The following is a 14,993-nucleotide window of genomic DNA, read 5'->3' as shown; positions in this document are numbered from 1 at the left end:
GCAACCACAAGTCTTCCCGCAGGTAATTCTTTTCATGACTAGAGTCAAAAACAAACGAGACAGAGACATCTGGGGTAGGGGGAGCGTTAAAAGGAGGCTTCACAAGTAAGATATGAAGGGAGTAGAGAGAATAGGTTTTAAAAGCAGAAAACACAAGGCGAGGAAGAGATCATGGTTTCTTATTTTTCTCTCCTCCCTCCACTTTCTCGCCTCACCAATCTGTTAGCCCACCTCAAATTTAGAGGCGGGTTCAGCGAGACCAGGCTGCAGGAAACCCAAGTTTCCCTGCATTGCCACCCTGGCTATATGATGTAATTGTTATTTATTGAGACTCTGAACCCAGCAAGAGCTGCTTTAAAGAAGTGACAGCCCATCTCCTAGTCCTGTTGGGTCAGATCCTTCCTGGGGGTGGTGCAGTTTGGCGGGCAGACCCTGCTGGAGACTTCGCAGTGACAAAGCAGCAGAAGAGAAACCAGGTTCCTGGGTCCTGCGTCCGTCTAGGGAGCTAGCTGTGCACTCCTCAGGTCTCCTTTCCAGTTTTCCGCTTGGAATCATGCCATATTTATCACTGGGTCCTACTAGGTGCTGAGCATGGGGTCAAAATGACCTAGAGTTATACAGCGCCGCAGCTTCCGGGATTTGAGCGGGACACAGATTTTAAGGAGGTGGAAATTGAGGGTGGGTAAAGGGCGCCAAAAGAACGCGTGTTTGTGGGGTGAAACGGGAGAAAGGGAGACACTTAAGGTGCCAGCACGTAGGCTGGGGAACCTGGGGTAGGATTAAGGTGCCCCGACGCCCCTGTGGTGCCCCCAGCGTTTGCCCCGGCACGGGTGACATGGGCGATCGCCTGGCCCCTAGCGGGGAATCTGTCCAGGCGGCTGGCTGGACGGGGCTGGGAAGCCAGGGCGCCGGCTCGGGAAGCACAGCACCCCCTCCTTCTCCGGGTCCAACCGCGTCCTCTCTCTGCCTTCAAGGCCGATCAGTCCCGGACCCCCACCCGGAGCACCGGCGAGGAGGCCTGCAGACGCCCGGTGGGCTCCCCGGCTCCGCCGAGCCTCCGGGTGCGCGCTCGGCCCGGGTGACAATGGGAGGGAGGGGCAGAAAAGGGTTAAGAAACTTGGCTGAAGAGCTGAATGGCGTGGAGCAGCGAGGGGAGGGACCCGGCCGCCGCGAAGTCGGCGGCGGAGGGAGGAGCGCGGCTGCGGCGGGCGGGCGGCGAGCGAGGCGCTCAAAGTCAGCCTCGCAGACATTGCAGCAGAGCCCCGAACTCGGGAGGCGACGGCGACCGCGGCGCAGGCGGAGGACGAGCCGGCCCCAGCCCGCCCGAGCGCAGCGCCCGTGGCCTCGCGCGGCCGCAGGGCACGGCTAACCTGGGAAGGAGGGAGCGACGCGGATCGGCGGCCCGGAGCCGCGGCGGCCTCGGTGAGTGGCAATCGCGGCCCGGGCTCCGTGCGGAGCTCGCGGGAGCGGACGCCGCGCCGCCCGGGCACGGCCTGGGTGCGCGGCCCGTGGAGGCGGCGGAGGCCGGGGGAGGCCCGCGGGGAGCTCCGGGAACACGGATCCCGGGGACAGCCCTCCGCCGCGCCCCGCTCCGGCTCTCCCCTGGAACTCGCGGGCCCGGCCGGCGCAGCCGCCAAGTTGTGGAGTTCCCAGCCGCGGGCTCGTCCGTGCCAGCCTTGGCGCGAGGGGCGCAGCCGCCCTGGGTGTTCTGCGCCGGGACCCACGCGGGTGGCCGGGTCGCGGGGCCCCGGTCGAGCTCGCCCGCCCAGCTGCCCCCGTTGGCCCCGAGCCCCGGGCGCTGGCTGCCGCGCCGCTCGGTCCTGCCGCCCAGCGGTGCTCTCGGTGGCGCCCGCGCTGCTCCCCGCCTATCGCTGCCGTCTCCCTTGCGCGGTGCTCGCCGATCCCCGGCCGGGAAAAGTGACTCGGAGAAGGGGCAGCACTGAGCCCCAGGCCCGGCCTGCTGGGCACGAGCTCCCCGCTTGCCGAGGGAGGGCGAGGCTCCTTGCACCCGAGGCCTCAGCCCAGTTCCCCCAGCATCCGAGAGGGGGTTCACTCGCATGAGCCTGGTAAAGTCCGGGGAGACCGCTCTCCTCTCTGGTGCCACTGTCCTCCTTTAATACTATTGTTGTTAGAAGAAACCCTCTAGCGTGCAAACATTCCCCAGACCCTCCTATCCCTTTCCAAAGTACTTTCCAAATTTTAATCAGGAGTTGATATTCAGACTGAAGGAACAAAGGAATCCACTGTGTTTAAAAGGCGGACAGGCAGAGAGTCTGACACATGTTGATCTCTAAGGCATTCCAGGAGTTTCTACCTTCCATCATGTCAGTAATTTAACTGGATTCTGGAGGTCGTAAACGAAAAACGGAACGTTAGGTAATTTCACGTTAAAATACTTTGTCGTCGTCGTTGTTGTTTTAATTAATGGGTCATTTTAGTTGGGGGAAAGTCCGGACATGATTAGGTGCAAGAACTTTTAACTCATTTTTTTGTGGCACCAGGCTGGAGTTTGTCTGCTCATGTAAGCTGATTGTGACACTGAAGGAAAACCGTGTTTTTAGAGAAAGAGAGACAGACTAAAAGTAAACCAAGATTGGCATGTCTGTCTGTCTGTCTGTGTCTGTGTATACGAATACATGCTTAAATGATGTGTGGTCTGTGTTTCTTGGGTTTTGTAAAGCAGGGGCTTTAGTAATTCTTTAAAGTTATGAATTACATTGAACCCGCTTATTAGTGAATCACAGGTTTAGCAAGTGGGCGGCATCTTCCAGATGCAATTATCCAGTGTTTAATCATCAGGTTGCCACCTTTGTCTAAGAGTGAAATAAGTCGACTTTTTAAACAAACGGTGCTTCCTATGCACGGCCCCTAAGAGTGGCTGCTGTCTGGAGTATGTTGAAATCTTCCACTTCCAAGTGAGTTGCCCTGGTTTTGCCCAGCAGTTTGGTAATATCCAACAGGGTTTAATTGATTCAGGGACTTCAAAACCAACAGGAAATTTCTGTACAGGACTTAGTTACTGTAGACAAAGAAGGAGAGTCAGAATTGTAGCAGGCAGTACCTGCAAACCAGATACTTACTCCAGCCTGTTTTATAATAACTCTACTGGGGACACTTCTCTCCACACTTAGCCTTTCAGGGACTGGAGCATGAAGAAAATATACTTAAAAAGTAGACATACAAACTCTAAGGAGGGAAGTTCGGTTGCTGCTTGTTTGTATACAGATGAGTCCTGTGAAGTGCCTTCAAGATACTTGGAAACCAGGCTTCAGTGGCTACGAGAAGACTTAGAGCCACCTATCTGTGTTTCCAAACTTTGCCGAACTTGAATTTTTATAATCGAGAGATCTGAAAATATTGTGCGTTAGCAATGGCAAAATGTTTGTGGATAAGGCCAAGGCTTTGACTCCTACAGCTTTAAGAGCAAAACATTGTGATTAAAAAATAACCTATACCACCACCTAGAGTCTGTTTGTTAGTCTATTGCTCTTGGAGTCTGCTTACGTTGACACATCCCTTATGGTTCCTGTATAGTCAAAACATGATTAGAAGTTTAGGCTTTCCAAAGGCCATCCCGGAGAACAATTATTTCAGTAATGCATAGCAAGTGCCAATTTAAATTACCCATGCCGCTTTCGGAATCAAAAATTATGACATATCAACTCAAGTGGGCTAGTCTCCAGAAGATATTAACTCAAAAGAAAAAAAAAATTTTTTAAAGATAGCTTCTTTTAGCTTGTGCTCCAAGGTGGCTCTGACTGTGCAAAGATTTTCCTGTGTTATTAGAGATTCAAGAAATATTACAAAATAAGTGTTCTCAGTGCCTTGAGAGGTTCTGGGGTGGGGAGGTGGGGGACAGAAGCTATGATTAAAAAAATATAGAGAGGGAGGAGTGGTGCCACTTACCAACAGTTTGGATGTGGAGAAGGTTAGGGAGTAGAGAGTCGATGCCTGTGAGATCATGTGTTTGAGCATACAGTCAGTGTGAAGGGAAGTGCTATACAACCTGTCCTGCTGGAGGACTGTTTGCAGGGAAGCAGTCTGTTAAACAGGAGGCCTGAAGGAGGCACCCTCTGCCATGTGGCTTATCACATTGTCCAAGGAGGGAGTAAGGCTCCTCCTTCCACGGTGTCGCCTGAAAGATGGCCTCCCAGATCTTTAATTAAATATCAGCCGAACAGAGAGAACTAGAGCACTGCATTAATTCTGCCAGACATCACTATTTTAGAACATTGAGGACAACCAAAAAAAATGAATTAACTCCTATCTGAAAGCAGAGTTTTGAGGAAGGTGACAGATGAGGCAAAATATGTCAATCTAATGGAACACATAGGGAGAGCAGGATAGATCTGCCATCCCTGGCTCTCCAGACAGTTGAGAGGAAAAGAGGTTATTCTTAATCACTTACATTCATCGCAAACCAGCAGCAGAAGACCATGACACGGAGATCATTTTAAATCAGAGTGGCTTAGGACCTAGGAGGTTAAAGGTGTTAGATTCTTTTTTTGGGGGTGGGGGGTGGGGGGGGTCTGAAGATGGCAAGTAACTCCTGTCTTTCCAGCACAGTAATAACACTTTGATGTATGAAGTTAAAAGATCGTTCAGCTAAAAATATGTTTAAGGCATTTAAATTTTAATCAGGAAAAAAAAATTGCTCATTTTAAAGTGCGACGAGTCCCCTTTTCTCTTTTATGTTTTAAAATTTAGGCTTCCTGACACAGTTTTTTAAAGTGTGGGCTGGTCACTTGGGTTCTCTCTCCACCCCCACTCCCTTCCCCACTCCTCCCCTCTCATCCTCCCTCGAAAAAATAAACAAGTTCTGTATCCTTCGTCACTTCCCTTCATCCCGTGAAGACTGCTTTAACTTGTTGACTTCGCTCTGTCCCTGTGAGGTTTCTTCTGTACCTTCCCACCTTTCATTTCAGGTGACCGATACACCCTCAGCAATGGGCTTTGCATTTCCCAATGATGCTTTACCCATTCAGGGATGGTGACTGAGGATAAAGCGTTTGCTGTTCATAGCAAAACCCTGGATGTCCTTATCATCCAACCGGAGACAACATTTTTAATTTAAAATATCCTGACTTCTCTTGAAGAGTTAGTGAATTATTATTTTTATTTTTTTATTTTTATTTTTTGGACAGGATGTGGTAGGGTCCTTCCTGGATCTGTGACTTAAACCGTTTGACTGTAGTTTTTCGAGAACCCAACGATGAGCATTCTCATTCAGTAGTATTTGGATAAGAGCAGTCAGAAACCTAACACCAGAATGAACTGGGAGAAAGGTTAAAAAGCCAGGCTTGTCAGGGAGGGGATGAGGCAGCCTTTGGGATGGAGCTAGGATCTATCTGTGCAGCCATTGGGACGGACAAATAGTGAATGGAGGAAAGAGGTCCTGTTTCCCATTCCTGTTTGCATCTGATGCTGGAGTGAGGACGGGAATTGCTGATGGTAATGGATTCCCTCATATGAGGCCGCAGTATTATATAAACAGTGATTGTTGTCGAGGATGAGAGGACAGGTCCTCCCTCTGTGCAGATTCACATTTGGTTGTCGAATGTTCTTCAAGTGTATCTGAAGTGGAAGGTCAAAACTGGGTACCAGAATAGAACCAAGGAGGTCGGTCCTTGGATATCGTTTCCCTGTTTCTTTCATCTGTTCTTTTAGAAGATCTGGACTTCTTTAAGTCTTGCTGTGGACATGGAAAACTGAGTTCTGAGGTTTAGATGGTGACGGGAAGCTGCTCCTTTAAGAGAATCTCATGATGGAGAAGGCTGGGCGTACCTGACTACAGGGAGAGGGCTTAAAGTATATTGTCTGGTTATCCAAGGGAGGGAATGGATGGACAGCAGAGGGACCAGAAAGCTCATCGGGCTTCCCTTACAAATATTGATGTAGCTACCCATCATTATTTTTCTTTTTCATTTTTCATTATTGGCATTTAATGTTCAATCACTCTGTATGTATACCAGTGTGTAGAAATTCCGAACGTTAAGTCTCAGTTTATTGCAGACAGAACTTTTGTTTTGCTATGGGAATGAAATATAAGTTTTTCGTGATGAACACTGGTATGTGGTCTACCAGGAAGTTATGTCATTATTCATTTATTTATTTATTTATTGTAGCTCTTACTGTATATTCTGTATCATGGGCCTTGATAATGTAACTGACTCACCCTCCCCTTTCTTGCAGACACGGCAAACAAAACGTTATAAAACTTGTGGTGTTATTGATCATCGACATGCCTTGAACAAGACAATTTTTGTTAGGATCACAAGGTGGAGAGGAGGTGTGGGCTTTGTGAAAGCCGTGGTCCGTTTGACAGTTGTATGGGGGTTTTGAATCAGGCTAGGGATGAGTCTTTAGCCTAGAACCCCAGGAGTGCTGTGGAGAGACGCAAGCCTGAAGAACGCAGAAGGCTGGCAGCCCCCCAATAACAAGAAAGAAGTCACTTGGGTTCTGAAGAAAAAGCCTACTATCTGTAAGCTAGAAAAAAAAATATTTGTAATGTTATGCTAGTTTTAAAGAGAGATTATTCTTGAAGAAAGTCACATGGATAATTAGAAGTTATGATTCATCCATTTGTTTGTTTTGGCTGAAGCAATGCTAAGCAAGGCTGCAGCGTGCGCTGAAGCCGGCTGGAAAGGTAATTGTGACATCCGCGTATTGATCACCTCTCTCTCCTTCTTTCCTTCAATCTTCCTTCCTCTCTCAATTAACAGAACTGGGCCACACCTAGGATTTTTGTTTAGACCCTGGGCAATAGAATTAGCATCTGATAGAGTGAATAGTCCTTGAGATCTCTGCCAGTCCTCGGTTGCCTCTCCACTCAGAGTTCTCACTTCCTGCAAGTGGGATTCTCACCGCTAGGAATGAAAAGCGCCAACTTAAAACCCACCTCTTGTTGTTCAAACACATTTAAGGGTGGAAGGAAGTTAGGGCTTGTTTGCCTTCAGTTTGGAGTGACTTGCCGAGACTTTCCACAAACATTGATTTAGTCGCCTGCTTCTAAACCCTCAGCCTCAGTTTCCCACCCACGCAGATTAGGAAGACTCGGGCACTCGGGCAACGTCACGCTGGTGTTTACTGAGAGCACCGTGCAAAGGACTCTCTCACCTTTCGTCTACTAATTAAGAAAGCCTGTACTGATAAGCAAGGCCACCCCTTTTGTAGCCTGCACTTTCTACCTGCTGTAAAGGATTGTGGGCAACTCCCGGAGCTAAGGAGTTGGCAGCTTGCATTGTTGGTAGTTTGCTGTGAGTATTTTGCTTCCCATTTTTTCCCTGCTTCTGGAAGGTGGACATGGCGGGGCAGTTACCCTTAGCATAAAGCCAGGAGGAAAGCTGGTAGTCACTGCAGTTACTTGCATATAGTTGTTAAGCTGCTTGTGGTTATGACCTTTTAACTGTTGGATTTGCATAGACATAACACATGTTAAATATCACCTGACCATGCTAAATATCACTTCATTAAAAATGTCAGATGCTAATTTAGCCTTACAAGAGTGAGGTGGGAAATTTAGCTTTGATACAAGCTTTAAGTGAGAATAAATACTACGATATGGTTTTTGACGTGGGTTAGAACCTGACATACTGTTGCGGTCAAAATTTGAGACTTGGAAGTTCTGCACAAAATGGGACTTCTTGAGGAATTTCTCTAGGGATAGAGAGAGATGGCTCTGTGTGCGTGTGTGTGTGTGTGTGTGTGTGTGTGTGTGTGTGTGTGGTGATGGTGGTGATGGTGGTGGTGAGGATGGGACCCAGGGCCTTGTGCATGGTAGGCATGTATGTGTTCCTACCACTGAAGCACGCCTGCAGCCCAAGAGATGACATGTTTAGGCAGTGAATGATAAATGTACTGGGGAAAACAAAGTTTTACATTTTCGATTTCTGAATTTTGAGTTTTTAGTAATCTAATCATTAGAGAGGATTTATACACTGGAAAGGAAGCAAAATAAGAATGGAGGGGCAGAAGGAAAAAAACATTGGGAGATATTGGAAAACTCCAAACGAATTAATGACCCTTGCGTTGTTTCCCCAGATCGTTCACAGAAAAGGGTCGCAAGGGACAGGGGTAGGGTTTGATTTTTTTTTTTTTTTTTTGCGAAAGGACATTAAAAATAGTACTTCCGCTTTCTCACTCCACATTTCTTTCTCTTGTGTAGAGCCTTCTCCTAAATCAGTCTACCTTTCTGGTAAAAGGGAAGTCCTTTTGTCTCCCTCGGCAACGACCGCCAGTAGTGAGAGAGGTCAGATGTGATTTTAAATTCTGAGGTTCCGCTGTTGTATGTTAGGACGCGTTGTTGTTCATGATTTCAAACTGGTGCTTTTAGAAGAGTGGGGGCGACTTGACATGCGCAGAAGTAGCATTGGTCCGTGTCTTTTACTGTTTTACCCCCTCTGCCCGCCCAGCAGGAGGAGCAGGAGCCGAGGAGGGAGAAAGGAAGAGGACACACCCTGAGGTGGCACCTGCTTGTGTTCTGGCCAGCTCACATGCATTTTTCTCTTTTAATCCTTGCAATTGCGTCCCCCTCAACTCCCCCCCCCCCCCCCCAGACGAATGGAGAATGGATATTATTTCCTCTAGTTTATAGATACAGAAACCCAGCCCACTGGGTTTGCCAGAGTCACTTGCCTGAGGCCACACAGCTAATTTCATTTCCATGAGAATAAGCCATCTTTGGAAAAGGAAACTAGCGGCCAGCTGTCATTCAGGAAGCCCTGAGGAAGCCTTGCTCTCCTACCTGATAACCACAGAACCCAGGATGGGAGGACAAGCCTCCCAGCCTGATGCTCCCAGCCTGGTTTCTCTGGGAAGGCCTGTCTTCCATGCTTTTCCTCAGCTGCCTACCCTTAACCGGAGGCAAATGTAGTTCCAAGGGCAACTGGCCACTTTCGCCCAAACTTAGCCCCCAAGGGCACTCTCCTGCCAGTGCTAGCTCTCGTGAAGTGTACCACAGAATTACTGCAGTGCGCTTCAAGGCGACGAACGAACGCCGCTGTGTTTCCTGATATAATTCATTAAAATAGCCTGTCATGGTCTTAATCTTGGTGTTCCCAAGGCTGACTGTGTTTGTCTACTTCAGAGCACTGCAGTAGCCATGTGCCATAGCTTTCTCGGTTGAAAAATCGTGACTCTTGGCCATGCTTAATGTGTTTTTTTTTTTTTTTTTGGTTTGTTTTTACTACCTTTTCTTCACCCACAATGGGTTCCTTAAAGACTATATGGCATGTTACAAAAGGAGTCTCCGAGCTCCAAGCAGAAAATGGATAAGGCATTCGTGAGTTTATTGAGAGAGATAAGGAGGACTTGGCTTCCTATGGGCAGCAGAGCTTGATGAGGAGGGAGCTGTCTTGAACTAGGGGGTTTGAAGCACAGAGTACATTTTTAAATACACACCAGCCATACGCTTTTATTGTCGAGGCCATGAGGAATGGAGTTATAAACCTCCCGTCCCCCCTTTTTTTACTTCACTTATTTAAAATTTATGGAATGTTGAACCCCAAACCACTCTAACTGAGTACTTCCTCATAACACCGAAAAGCACAAGTTGGAACTGTATTGCAGACGTAGAGTGACACAGAAAGCGAATATACATAATATCTTATAGTGTGCTTTGGATGGTGAATTGCTCAGTAAATGTTGGGAAATAAAGGATTCCCATAAAAGCTACAAGAGCGGGTTTTTGGTTCTATCTTTTATTAAGAGAATAGTTGTTTTTATTATAGCTAAATAAGAAAAGAGAGGAAGTTTAAACATGAGCAAGCTGGGGACGAAAATCTTCTGTCTCCAATTACGTATTATTTTTCTAACCCTCCCATGCCTTGACTGAATTCATTGAAATAGACTGAATCTGTGGGATAGCACACAGGGCTGGGCTGAGAGTTTGTATTTGACCCTCTGGTACTTTATTAGTCTCCACAAACTTTGTACCATTGAGGTAAAACCCCAAGACCTTGCATAGCTCTGGGGCTGGGGAGGTCCCAAACTCTCCATTTGAACCAGTACTGAATTTTGAATCTTCATAAATTGAAATAATGGCATGGTATATCTTCAGGTTAGAAGAGGACCTGACAGAAAGGTGTTGGAAGAGAGACCATCTTGTGTATTGTATGGATGCCATTGCCTGTCAACTGTCTGATGATCTATGGCTTAGGCAGGGAATTAGAAGGTGGGACATCTGGAAAGAGAAAGAATTCTGGGATAGAGCCAGGAGCAGGGGTTGCTGGGAGCCTCTGGGAAGATGTGAGGAGAAGGACGCATGGTACCTGAGCATATACCAGCCATGTGGCCAAATGGAGGTTAAAATAATTAGGTTATTTTAGTTAAGATCTAGTCAGTAGCTACATGGCCAAGGCATTTGTAAATATGTTTGAGTCTGAGTCTTACTTCTGAGAGGAAGAACCAGGGACAAACTTGAACAAGCTGTGGCTGGGGTGAAGTTAAGCACACACCATGTGGGGGTCTGGCCCTGCTTCCTCTTTTAGTACAAGCATTCAAGTGTACTTGGGACTTAGGAGTGATTTCTTTTTCTTCCATCTTAATCCTTTCTGTTTCATACTGCCCACCTTTACTTTTTGAATTTCTTATACTAACCCCAATCGATCCAGGGGATCGATTAACTGAATTTGTTAATAGTTTCTGTCATTGTTAACTTCAAAATTTCCAGAAGGAGGAGCTGAGCCTGTACGAATTTAACTATAAAGATTATGTAGTTGGCGGTTGGGTAGACCCAGGATGGAAACTCGGGTCTTGATTTATGTCTGTTTTAGTCCTGGGCTTCTGTTTCTGATGCGGGCCAGGAAGGAAAGAGGGTCGAGACTGGATAGTAGAGATCTGTAATCTGTTCTCAGCGCTGGGTCCGGAGGGCAAGTGGTGGGCAGGTACATCTCTGTGGCCTTGGGACGTCATTTTCTTGGGGTCTTCAGGGTAGCCTTGGATTCTTTTCATAGTCCTCTGACTTTGTATAATCGTAGGCCTTTTTGTAGCACGGGTATGTGCGAGATTGTGCAGATACGTTGTTTTGTGTCTTCAAGCATTTTCAGTTCTGTTTAAGTAGAGACAGGGTTGAGGTTTCCTGGGTTTTCTTCCTTCCACATTAGCCTCTCTCTCTCTCTCTCTCTCTCTCTCATTTTTTAGGAAGTCCTGTTGGTGAGACTTCAGGGCGCGGCTTCCGTGATGTGTCTAGGAGACACTCACTATCTTATAGCAAATTCCTAGATTCCCTGGCTCTCTCGCTTTCTACCCGGTTTTCCTGAGGCATAGGCGTAGGCACAGGACTCCCACTTTTGGATCCGTGTTGGTTTTCCGTGATGCTCTTGGTCCGCTGCAAGGAGAAGTTTTCTTGCTGAGAAGGGAAGACTATAGTGTGGTTTTAAGGACAAATATTTAGAATGCAGCTGGAGATTCTGCTGGTTCAGTGACATGATGGTTCTGGGTTCCCCTAGACAAGGAACTTCAGGCCACTAAGGGATGCTGAGAGTTGAAGAAACAGTGTTCCCCAGGGAAGAGCACCCCCATTGGTTAACTAAGACCAAATAGTCAATCCTGGACAGGTACCCACACATAACGTTATATGGACTGAGCAGGTTGGATTTATGTGTTTATAAATAAACACACACACACACCACACACACACTTAACAACAACTAAGAAAAAAGAGGCCACTTAATTTGAAAAAGAGTTGTAGTGAGAAAAGGAAAGAAATGATGTAACTATATTATAATATATATAAAAAAATAGTTTTAAAAAGCAACGGGAGAGCTTCCTATTGGAAGACGTAGCAGAACCTGGCACCATTAGCTGACTGGTGTGACCAGACTACTCTTACTGATGAGCGATGCTCTAAACTATCAAAGATGTTGCGTGGGATCCTTTTAGTCCATTGAGCATGGAACGTGTGGTGTTTTTTATGTGCTTTGAACCAAGTAGACCCTCGTCTGCACTCCTAGAACAGAGGGACACAGCAAGCAGAACTGTGTAGCCTTTTACACAGGCCACAAGCTGACAGTGCCTCACCTTGGAAGGTACATTGGAAGAAGCCTGCTGATAGAGAGGGGGTGAAAGAGTTCAGAAGCTTCTTGAAGCTCCTCAGGTGTGATCTCTCTCTCTCTCTCTCTCTCTCACACACACACACACTGTTGTGTATTCAGTGATCCCAGGGGCCCTGTTTGTCTGGTGTCTCTTCTCAGTAGACAGTAAACCCCATGCATGCTCATTGATGGGTTGCTAGTGCCTTAGAGCCTGCCTCAGAGGAGGCTGTGCAGTCCAGGAAGATTGGTTGACTAGGAGTACAGCATTCTCAATCTTTGGTTCATGACCTTTGCTTATGAAGAACTTATGAACAATTCATACTTGGTCTGCATTTCTTTGGTCTATTTAAATGAGCATTTCTAAAAGGAATAATATTGTACGCTTAAGATCTATCTTCTTTTCAGTTGTATTAATTATGGGAGAAAAATGATCATATCTGCTGGTGACATTGTAATTAATTGACAGCTGAAATGAAATGTGTCTTATAATAAATAGTAAGTGTCTTCAAATTATACAAATCAGATTAGAAAATATGTTTAGCAAAATCTGTAGACAACATCTCATTTCTTTCTTCCATATTAATTTTTGACAAAGTGAAAAGGTATTTCTCAACTTTTTAAGAAGTTTCCGGAGTCACTTCTACCAGCCTGAACGGACTGACCAACTGGGCATGTTAAATCCAGTGGATTTGACCGTTTTGGAAGATGGACGCATCTGTGAAACACATTTTCAGATTTTATTTCTAGCCAGATGTGGTGATGCAGGGAGGCAGAACAAGTGGGACTTCTGGAGTTCTAGGCCAGCCTTGTCTACAGACTCAGTTCAAGGAGAGAGATGGAGGGGGGCCAGGGGGAGCAAAACCCTGTCTCAAGCAAAACCAACCAACCAACCAACCAACCAACCACCTAACAAACTTCACAGACTTAAGTTTGAGGGTGGGGAGGTGTCATCTGTCAGTGGGACAGTGCCTGCTTTTGCTTTCTTCGTTTTGGTTTTGAGGTAGGGTTTCCTTGTGTAGCTCTGGCTGTCCTGGAACTACCCGTGTATAACCAGGCTGGCCTCAAACTCAGAAATATGACTGTCTCTGTCTCCTGGATACAGAGATTAAAGGCATGGCCACCACACCTGGATAATTTTGGTTTTTAGAAGTCCTACAAAGTTAACTTATCAAGAATGGTTGAAGACACAAACGAAGCCTGCTACACTGTAGGTGTCAGTAGGATTCAAAGTCCCTTGTAGGGTTTAAAGACAGGTTTGCTCTGCTGGGTACGAATCCTGTTATGCTATAGTGTTATTGTATGACTGATGGGAGGCAGAAAATAAAATGATATGGAAGTGAAGTTCAGATAATCCAGCTACTGAGAGATTTAGTTTCAATGCTAAATAAAGTGTATATATTATCTTGGTATGTACATATTATCAAAACCTATATTGTTTTTGATCTTTAACAGTGTTCTTAAAATTACTTTAACATGGGTTTGTGTTTTGTGAAGACAAGATTTTGTGTGTGTGTGTGTGTGTGTGATGTGTCTGTGTGTGTGTGGTGTATGTGTAGTATGTATGTGGTGTGTGTGGTATGTGTGTGTGTGTGTGTAGTATGTATGTGGTATGTGTGTATATGTATGGTGCACACACCCGCCCGCCGGCCAACATGTGAGGGCACACTTGTGGCACTTGGTATTCTTCCACTACTTGGGTTCCAGGGGTTGAACTCAGGTCGTCTGGCTTGGCAGCACATGCTGTTACCTGCTGAGACATCTCACCAGTTCGCGACAAAGACTTTAGTGGCCATAACTTCACCTGTCCCTGGCAGTGAATGTCAGGTGTTTCTTGAGTTCGGCCAGTTATTCGTCCACAAGGTTCACATCTTATCCCTTCTGGTATGTTCCTCCCAGTAACGCCCTGATTCCTTTCTCTGAGGGCGTTGCTCTAGTATCATGAACATACCCCCTGATTAGTTTTCCCTTTAAAACTCCCTCCCTTCAGAGTAGAATTATTAGTGGGCTTGCACACATCTGAATGGCTCTGCTTCTGCAGACATACCTATTCCGTTTAATAGAAGGTTACCTTAAACCTTGAGGTTGAGAATTCGACGTAGTTAAGAATATTAATATAGATGTCAGTTTAAAAATAGGTCCTTTTGGCAGCAAACAAAATGGCAAAACGTTGGTTTTAATCCTTTGAAAGGGTAAAGCTAAGTTATCTTTATTTATTTTTATTCATAGTTACGCGAGTGTGTCTGTGTGAGTTTATCTGTAGCATGCGTGAAGGTCCCTGTGAGCCAGCGAGCCTCGGGTCCCCCGGAGCTGCAGTTTTCCCAGGTTGTGAGCTGTCAGATGCAGTGCTGGGACCAGAACTTGGGTCCTCTTTATAAGCAGGTTTAGCCACTAAGTCATCATCTCTCCAGCCCCACAAAACTAAACTTAACATGCCTCTGATCCAGTTGCTGTAGACACTTTACATTTTATGGCATTGATTGTGTTTTAATTGTTATGTTACAGTAAAAGCAATAAAGAAGGTTTTTTTTTTTTTTTTTTTGGTAGTGGTGTGAGGTATACGGAAGGAGAATGAGAAACAGGTTGCTATGTATAAAATGAGCATGCTAACTTGGACTGCGTTTGATTTAGCCTGCTGTGAAGTTCTAATATTTCTTGGTTCAGATTTTTGAGATTCTTGTAAGTGAACAGAAATCCATAATTACATGTGTAGAAAAAAGATCTATTCATATATATATATATATACACACACACACATATACATATATATATACAGACACACACAACACACACACATACACACACACACATATATATATGTATATATATATGTATATATATATATATATATATATGTGTGTGTGTGTGTATGAGCGGTATGTTTGTCTGGTGATTCTACATTTTGTAGCTCAAATTATTGGCTCAATCAAACTTGTCAATGGAACGTTAGAAAAACATTACCTT

General features: G+C 45.9%; 1 protein-coding gene across 3 annotated transcripts in view; it reads left to right on the top strand.

The window, feature by feature from the left end:
- Window positions 1-466: 466 nt before the first annotated feature.
- The window catches only part of Nrip1 (nuclear receptor interacting protein 1), an 86,425-nt gene continuing 71,898 nt past the window's right edge, over window positions 467-14,993 (top strand). Inside the window, exon 1 of one of the 3 annotated variants that reach the window (NM_001358238.1) lies at window positions 467-524. The gene's annotated coding sequence lies outside the window, so the exon portion shown is untranslated. Of the gene's footprint in view, window positions 525-1,186; window positions 1,423-14,993 lie in introns of those variants that run through there. The other 2 variants (XM_006523050.3, NM_173440.3) reach the window with 2 other exon arrangements.

The sequence above is a fragment of the Mus musculus genome, chromosome 16, assembly GCF_000001635.26.
Source record: "Mus musculus strain C57BL/6J chromosome 16, GRCm38.p6 C57BL/6J".
Taxonomy (NCBI): domain Eukaryota; kingdom Metazoa; phylum Chordata; class Mammalia; order Rodentia; family Muridae; genus Mus; species Mus musculus.
This window is presented reverse-complemented; position numbering and strand designations above follow the sequence as displayed.